Source organism: Diplotaxodon limnothrissa, linkage group LG4, assembly GCF_057381915.1.
Source record: "Diplotaxodon limnothrissa isolate DT_005_m linkage group LG4, D_limnothrissa_male_GT1.1, whole genome shotgun sequence".
NCBI classification, from domain to species: domain Eukaryota; kingdom Metazoa; phylum Chordata; class Actinopteri; order Cichliformes; family Cichlidae; genus Diplotaxodon; species Diplotaxodon limnothrissa.
In genome coordinates, this window is record NC_140599.1 from 19,217,136 (window position 1) to 19,226,519 (window position 9,384).

Here is a 9,384-nt window from a genome sequence, read left to right on the forward strand (position 1 = left end):
TGACCACTAATCTCTCCAACCTCTACACTGCATCAACACTGAATATGAACCAGCTCATAAAATCCAAGTACAGTTGGTCAAGAGAACACAAGGAATACAGACAAGTAACAAACACACAGGCATATTAGCCGGAGAGGATATACCCAGCCATGACAATAATTATATTTACATTGTTATTCCTAATAATTTTTAGATTCAGAGTAATTTATGCCGTCCTTCTAATAGCACATACCATAAGAAAAAGTTGGCCCCAAAGTGTAGTTGAGATTAATAGACTAACAATGCAAATATACACTAATAGAAGTACAACCTAAAATGAGACTAATGAAGCATAACAAAATGTGACACCCACATAATCACAATACAAAGTAGTTGGATAAATAACTTGGCCAGATTAAATACATTTACAACTAAACAAAACAGTGGTTAATTATTTTTATGACACTTGAGCAATGTTTTTTGAGTGACACTAAAATTGCATACATAATCATTACATGCTACAACTGTTTAGCTTTATTCTTTTTTTCACAAACTGAGGCTCGTGTGTTTTTTAAAAACCATCCATAGTTTTTTAACATCCATAATACTAAAAAGTAAAAGTAACTTGGATTGACACTGACAGGCAGCGGTTGTTGACTATTTTGTCACAACTATGTTGTAAGCAACAGGGCCTCTGAAATTGAACCCCAGGTAGAAGGTGATGTTTTCATTACTTTGAGGCACTGAAAGTAACAGGCCTGATATTGAACTTTTTTTCCTTGGGACCTTCAAGATACACCAATCCATCTTTAGTCCACCCAGATACATGTTTTAGCATTGCGGCAATCTCTGGAGTCTTGAATGCCTCACCACTAAACCACTTCATGCGTTTTTCAGACAACTTTGTGATTGAAGACAACTCTCTGATTTTTTCAAACTTATTCTTGTGGACGAACTTGTCCAGCCCACTCCCATTGCCTAGAAAAAAATGAGTGTAAATCCTTCTCTTCCATGGAGGAATGTCTTTCATCTTGGTCCTGTGGCCTTTTTCCAGGTGCTCAACAGCTGTTTGCACAATTTGATATTTTTTTTCTCTCTCATGCTCTGTGTCGTCATCCTCTGGCCAGAATAGCAATGTAAGCAAGAACAGGGCATTTGGCAAACATTTCATTTTATCATATGGAAACTGGTGACGAAGTGCTTGTAGAACTTTCAGAGGAGCTACTTTTTGATTTTGTGGTGACAGACAGTTCAGAGAAATATGGGCCGCTATGTAATTAACAATATCCATTTGATCAAATTTAGCTTTTAATGGATTACTGGGGTAGAGAGAAAGGATGAGCTCTAGAAGTTTTACTGCGTTCTTCTGATCAGTTATCTTATAGAGAATGGATGTTATGTTGCCACCACCAAGATGATAGATCATCATTCGTTTTTGGAAAGGAGTGAGGTTGGCTGGGATTGATTTCCGATGCTGTAGGACTGCAGCAGAAAAAGCTTCACTGAAGTACTTGCCATACTCAGAGGATTTTATTGCCAACCATTTCAATGGATGACGTATCTTCCCCTCAGGGCCTTCAGGCGTCTCTTCTTCATCTGCATCAATGTCTGTCTGGAAATAACTCAGGTCCTCTGAGATCCTTTCCAAAGTGTCTTCCATTGTCTGGCACAGTTTTTTCAAATGGTCATGAAATGGTTCCCAAGCATCTTTAACTTCCACTGGGATGTAATCTGATGTTAGGTACTTCATACACTCTGAATGACCATTGGATCTGTTTGCAAATACTTGCAATGAAAAGATCAGTTTGAGAAGGCCCAGCCCAACCTCAACTTCAGCATAAAACCCTGAAGTGTTGACATGTTGCATCTCAGCATCAGCTGCTCTCTGACATTCTTGAAAACACTCAAGTGCTTTCAGTGCAGTTTCCACAGCATCTGTTGTGTTTTGCGCCGTCTTTGGTACATTTTCAATTGCTTTACATTTTGCTTGGAACCATTTCTTATATACTTGCCCCTTTGTGTCGAGTATATAGGAGTTGTCAGGCAGCTGTTTCACTGCTGTCTCTGCCCAGTTTTTGGCCTCTTCAAATTTTTCATAAGTATAATGAAGACGAGCAAGTTGCTGTGCAAAGAATGGATCATTATGGAAACGCTCGAATGCTTCCTTGAGCAACTCGATCGCTTTATTTGGGCTTTCTTCAGTTCCACGCACATGCTCAATGAAAGGAGAGAACAAACTCAAAAAGTATTTGTCTTCTTCAGTTATTCTGGATCTTCGAATAAAAAGCAGTCTCAAAAATGTGAGATACTCATCTGTTTCTAAACTATGCTCAAAGAGCACATCCTCGTGGAGCAAATCCATCGCCAAACTGCTTTGAGTTTGTTGGGGTTCCAGAAGTTGTTGAAGAATTTCTTTTGCAACAAGTGGGTGGATGATTCTGATTGATTCAATGTGCGTCTTGTCATCTCGAAGGTGCAAGAAGACTAGCTTAGCCTGATCACTGAGGGATCTCTCAAACTCATGTCGACGAAACCTCTCTGAGACAAACTTTAAGGCAAGCAAAGCTTCACAGTGAGACTGAGAGATGAAAGAGTTTTGAACATATGTGTTCAGCAATGCTACATAACGAATGAGACGACATTCAACAGAGTGACGGTTAATGCCTTGGAGCAGATGTTTCACAAACTTTTGAACATAATTTTCACTGAATCCTTTGCTCATTAGAACAAATGTCAGAATGAAGTTAAAGTCATATTTTTTGTTAAGTGCCTTTTGTTTTTCAGAAAACTTTCTCTTCTCTTGATCAGACAGTTTATGAGTGACAGACACATTCTGTAAAGGAGACTCCTTGCATTTTTTCTCTGGATCATGGGAGCGTCTGCAGCTCAACAAAATGAAACATAGAGTACCATACTGGATTTGTCTTTCGTTTATGGCACCCTCTAGTTCATTCCTGAGATCATCTAGATATTCTTTGTCTGAGTCTTCAGTGAGGAGCAGCACAGGAAGACATCTCTGTGGATCCTTTTCTTCATATTCTCTTAGTTCAACTGCATGTTGTGCAACAACAGAAACTGGATATGAGGGCTTCACAACCGCACACCTTAGACTTTTTCTGTTGTTCCACAGCACTTGTCTTGCCACAGTGCTTCCACCACTTCCTGGGTGATGGTAGATGTTTATGATATTCACTGGAGTCTGGTCTGCATTATATTTCAAGGCATTGTTGAGAAGTTTGGAAGTATCGTGATAAGCATCTCTTTCAATGACCTCTCCAGCATATTTGTTCTCAGCAAGCCAGAAATGCAACCAAGTCACTCTCCCACCATGGTAGAACTGGCCTTCCGTGTTTTCTTTTTCCTCATTGATGAATTCTTTGCATGTTTCATCACAATGATTAGAATCTCCAGTGAGTACATCTGTTCCTCTACTTGTGTTTTAAGAACACATGTTCCTCCCACAAAGACTGGCAAGTGTTTACTGGCATGCGTTTTCACAGGTTGTATATGTTGCAGAGTTGCATTAATGTGGCTCATTTTCATCCCAACAACACTGGAATTGTTTACAGCTTCTTTCCCACATGGATCCTCTGCAAAGCTTTGCCATTTCTGGAAGTTTTCCTCTGATTCACAGATGCAGATAATGTCTTCATGACCTTCCATGTCTGTGAAAAACTCATAGAAGGTGTACAAGAGTGGTTTCTCAACTGGTGACGTTAATAGGAATATGACCTGGAATGTACCTTTTGACAAAATCTGATTACAGATCAAAGACACAGATTTTTTAAGTTGAATCATTTTTGTCTTGATCCAAGTCATTTCATCACATGGAGCTTCATTTCCTTTGAAGTCAGTACGGCCATAGCAAAAGATCCAACTAACTTGATCGAACAAAACCATCTTACTTGTTAATTCTTTGATGTTTGTGCCAGCGGACACCTTGTAGCTCTGGAGAGAATGCATATTTGCAACACGGTCGTTAAGGTATCTACTGCAAAGACCTTATATCTTTGAGTCTGGGTCAAAGTCGAACACGCAGAAAATATTCATGTTAATCAGCCAGTCAATGTTACAAAGGTCATCAGGTTTGAATTTGTTTGTTACGAGTATGAACCATTTTTCCTTTTCAATGAATTTCTTCTTTTTTTTTTTTTTTTTTTTTTTCTCTTTTCTTTCTCCAGCCTAGAAGTATTAAATGCATAAACTAGCATTCTTAATAACAAACTAGAACAAGCATAGTGGTTGCATGTGTGTCATTGGGGTTTTTGAAGGGCACAAGGCAACCAGAAAGTCTTGTTTTACGTTGTAAAACCAGCACGGAGGCCTTGTTGAAGCAATATGGCCGACAGCTAACCCACTACACCACAAGCCAGCACAGATATTTATCTTCAGGCAGGTTATGTCAAGCTAAAGACATTTTTTAAATTCTTTTATGACATTTTAACAGAAACATTTTCAGGAGTGCGAAGAACCCTTAAGACAGTGACTCAACAGTAGGTAGTACTGGAAATAGCTACAAAAAAACTAGCAACCACAAAAATGATGCTAAGCCATAGCTTGTATACTGTATACTGTCAATTTAGCAAACTATGCTACGACATAGATTGTTTGTATGTAGGGTTATACAAACTTAACTTGTAAGGCAGTTAAGACTGTCCACGTTTTCAATTATTCAACTATTAAACAATATGGACATTGCTTGAACCTTCATGTAGTTGGCTCAGATAAATCAGCTACATCTCACTCACCAGCGACTCACCAACCAGCATCCTACACAACAGACAAATGCATTTTAAAACAAACACTAGCCTAACTTCACTTGGCTCACATGCCTGAAGACAAAGAAAATCTATGTGAGTCAAAAGAGGTTTCAGGGCGGGGTATTGCATTATTATTGCTCTTTACATTGTCCATTTTTATATGCAGGGGAACTAAACAGCACTCATCATCCTGCTGTCGATATTTTACAGTTTAAATCGATTGTAAACTAAGCACTGGCACATTATAAAACTCGTATGGCATATTACAGTTGTAACGACATAGTTATGCTGTTGCAGTTGTGGGTGTTGCCTAACTTTCGTAGTGGTGTGATACTTTTTTTTTAAAATAGGTGAACACTTACAAAACATGCCGACGTCATATTTGTCTTGTTTAGCGAAGAAGAGCTCAAAATAAAAGCAAACTTCCTGTGTTATTTTTATTGTGTTAAAATTCTTGCCACTGCTGTAAAGCCGGCAGTCACGCATAGAGCGCACGAAATAAAACAAATTATCTTCATAAATACACTGCGCTGACAGGCAGACAGACATACCTCCTTGTGGTTATGATAGCCGTTTTTCCCGATATGTTCGCGTTTCACTCCATTCTTTCTCAAGTATGGTTTTAAGTTTCCGTCAGCAGCAGTTGTTGCCATGTTCTTGAAAGCACGGGCTCAGCTCTGACTGACAGGTATAACCGGTGTGCTGTGCCCAACTTCCAAAGGTGACTTCCTCCTTCTCTCTTACGCTGGTTAAGCCTCTTTTGAAACGCTTCAGCTTTTACTGACGGCTTCTCCAAAACAAAGTCACGCTTCCGATTCTTACTGTTTCGATTTTGTTTAAATAGGACGACTTCTCCCTTATTTTGAACCCCCCCCCCCCCCCAAACTTCCGCTTATTACAAAATGCTGCATTACAAAATGAACGCTATACAACTGCTTTAATTCTTAAAATATTATTTTTATTAAAAAATAATTGGAAAGTAAAACACATTTACTCAGGCTGCGTTAGTGATTAGAGTTCTAGTAATTTGAGTACTTACATTTAATGGAGCCTAATAATAGAATACCAGCTAAGCATTGTGGTGGACTGGTAACGTGTACTGGTAATCTGGGACAAGCTCCAGCACCCACTGCCATTCTCAGTTAGATAAATTCTTATGGATAGGTGCAACTTAATATATACTCTCATATTTGCACTCTTCATTTACTACATTATTAGTTATTTGTTACCTAGCAGATGAATAGTCTACATATGGTAACCTGTTCAGTAGTTGTCTAACATTGTTTTACAACAATATAACCTACTTGAAATGAACTCCACCTACTTATGACACCTTAATGCAGCATCATCATCAATGAAATCCAGAAATATAACTGATAATACAGCATAGCTATCAGTGTTGACATTCATATCAAGTACTTGTCCTTTGCTTTTGATGCTTAACTCATATTTTGCTAATTTTAATCAGACTTTTAGATTAACAAGCTTTTAAAAACAGTCCTTTTACTGCAATATAGCATTTTGACACTGAGATAGTTGTGTAAGAGTAAATATTAATAGAGGTTTACGGTGGTAGTCATTCAGCTACACCAGACAATGAAATAACACATGATTAGAGTGTAGCAAAGCAATTTTTATATCTTGTGTCTAGTTTGCAGACGTCATTTCCTCTAGCTTTATCTTACATTTGAGTGTGTGGTGTACTAGCATTGCTTAACAACTTTTATCATTAGCAGCTTTATTGCCCACATTAATCTGATCACAGTGTAATAGTAGTAATAAAATTCACAATCATGCTAAACACATTACTTATTACGTTTAGGCTTTCTATCAACATTGCACAATTCAGTACCAAACTGTATTATTTTGACATAAAACAGCTCAAAAAAGAATATATGATAGTCAACATGGGTTTTTTTCTCAGCGCATTCACGGGTTAGAAGACCTGTTCAGGTTCATCTCTAGCTGATAAACTGTCTCAATCTGACTCAAGGATCATCGAGGCGCCATTCTTCCTCATACCCGAGCTTGAACTTGTTGGACTGTCACTAAGCAAGTATTAAGTTTGCAGAGCACAGAGAGCCGAAAAGTGCGCAACAATTATCGGTCACCGCAGTTAGCCTTGGTAGTTGATGATCTACCAAAGCGTCATAAATCAGACACACTGTTTCTGACATAAGCCAAATCAAAACAGCCTCGTAAACGTACTGCTGCATGCGGGCTGCTGACAGTTTGGTGTCTGCCTGCATTTTTGAGATTTTCCCCTTTGGGCAAACACAAAGCGATTGTTTGTTGGTGAAAGGTCAGCACCTACACAGTGGTCTTGTGGCGGACTTAAGTTTTCTGTGCATTGTAAATCAGAATATCGGAGGTGCTGTGGCAGTAAATGTGATGAGAGATATAATGAGGGTTTTTTTCCTTGGCGTGTTCTTTAGGAGAGTTTGTCTCAGTGGGTGTTCACAAGCTGAACATGTGAACCAGAACAGTGATAGTGTTAAGAGGAACTTGTAGTTTGGAATGCAAGTGCGTGTCTGAACATTATGCTAGGAAGTGTTTTGTATACTAGCTTCTTTCTTTCTTTCTTTCTGGCTCTTCTGCTGGCAGTGTTTGAACTGCAATATGGGGCATTTTGCACCATCTGATACTTTTCATTTTCATGTCATTTAAACACCAATCACTTATAACTATAGATATGAGACTATAGCTTTCACATTCATTTGACAGACATCATTTCTTCCTTTCCCAACCCAGGGCAATCGGAAATTGTGCTGTCTGTTTGACGTGTGTCTAGATTTCTTAAAGTCTTCATTTAAATTGCAAAGCTGCTAGAATCAGATCTTCTTTGAATGCATTGTGTGATGTTTTGGCTGAAAACACTAAAGCCCTTTGGGATGACATGTGTCATCCACCATCATCTCAGAGCTGCCTTTTCATGACACTAACTGATGAGGTTTGGTGTTGTCTAATAACTCAAGACTGCTGTCAGGGAGGGAGGGGGGGAAACACAGGCTGACACTTGCATGAGGGTAAACTAGGAAAGCTGACAGAAGAGTGCTGGGAGACGGTGGGTATTGCAGTTTGAGTGAAGCGTAGAGAAAAGGACGTGATGAATCCAGACCAGTCAGCCTTGCATCCAATCGTTACGGAGAGAATGATTGAATGGAGGGTAGCATTCAGCAGGCTGAGTAAATTAAAGGTATCCGCAGCTCTCACCTCCTCTTAGCTTAGCTTGGAGTCTTAAATGGAGGATTGCTTTTTACCAGTGGGACCAGATGTAACCTACATCTGTCAGGCTTCATTAGCTACGTCAATCTGGAAAGTACTGTTCCTTTTGGGTTTACAAATATTATTATTTATTAATTTTTCAATCAGTTCGCACTTTTAGGCAAACACAATTTACAGTTTGAAGTTTCCAGCACTGAACCTTTAGATATATTTCAGCTTGCACTTGAGCGTGCTGTCGCTCTGAGTTTAACTAAAGGTGATCAGTCTTTAAGGAGGATCACAGAATTAGACTAATTTCCACAGGGAGAACTGAATGTTACACTTCACTGAGCATTTTTCGTGCTATGCGGTGTGACTGAGGATTGGATCTTAAATTCGTCACTTGAAACCTGTCCTGTTAAATACCCTATTGATGTTTTAGGTCTTTTACAGCATGTCTTCTTGTATTCATCACCTTGACGTCTCTTCTCTCAATTCCACATTATTGCATTACTGGTGTTTTGTTAATTAAGATTTGGTGGTTAAACCATTTTTGAGGCTCAGCACATGAGTTTTCCTAACATGAATACAGATGATTGGTGAGGCACTATACAGGGAATAAGCTGCCTGGTGGGTTTTTGAACACACTGATTTCATATGAATGTAAAATAAGACGGGTTTTTCTTAAAAAAACAAAAAAACATGATGAATGCTAATCCATATTCTGCTTGCATGTTTTTCAATAAACCTTCATTCACTGGGTTACTAGCTTAACTAATTACATTTTTTCTCATTTATTTCTGTGTGACTCTTGTGAAAGAGGAGCAAGGATGAACACACTAATAAAGATTTTTCATGTGGAGCAGATGTGTGTTGTCCTGCCACCTTGTGGCAGTGCAGTAACAGCACCATAACATGTACAGCCACACACAGAGCCTTCACTTTCCTTCACCCACACCCATGTTTTCCCTATAATGAAATGAATGAGCAAATGTGTTTACAATAGCAGATGAGCACGTCATCCCTATCATGCAATATTTGCTCACAGTAATACTTAAAGCCAAGCCCATCCAGGCTTTGGACACTTGTTTATGGATGAACTGATGTCCTGCTGTGCCGTCGGAGGCTAGTTGGAATGCAGAGCTATATTTAAACTTCCCCTGGGGTGCCATTAAATCATGTAATTTCTTCGTCAGGCCTGGCTGACCCCATTACCCACATCAGAGAGAATTAAGAAAGAAAAATCATTATTTGTTGAATATTGAAATTGTATCTATGTGCTATGCTACATTTTAAATTTATGCACTACTGTAGACATTCACATCGTGTGAGACTAACAAACAGAATAAGCTCCAATTCCTTAGATGTGGATGTTGGAATGGTAGGAGAGGTGTGATCAGTCTTGGCTGGTTTTTCCAGTTGGGGCGTTGCCATATCCTAC

At 39.0% G+C, this 9,384-nt stretch overlaps 1 protein-coding gene and 1 pseudogene across 4 annotated transcripts in view; both read right to left on the bottom strand.

Annotated features, from left to right (window-relative positions):
• The window catches only part of LOC146633648 (sterile alpha motif domain-containing protein 9-like), a 28,946-nt gene that overhangs the window by 8,622 nt on the left and 10,940 nt on the right, over positions 1-9,384 (bottom strand). The window lies entirely within an intron of this gene.
• Positions 544-5,392, bottom strand: LOC146633649 (sterile alpha motif domain-containing protein 9-like; annotated as a pseudogene).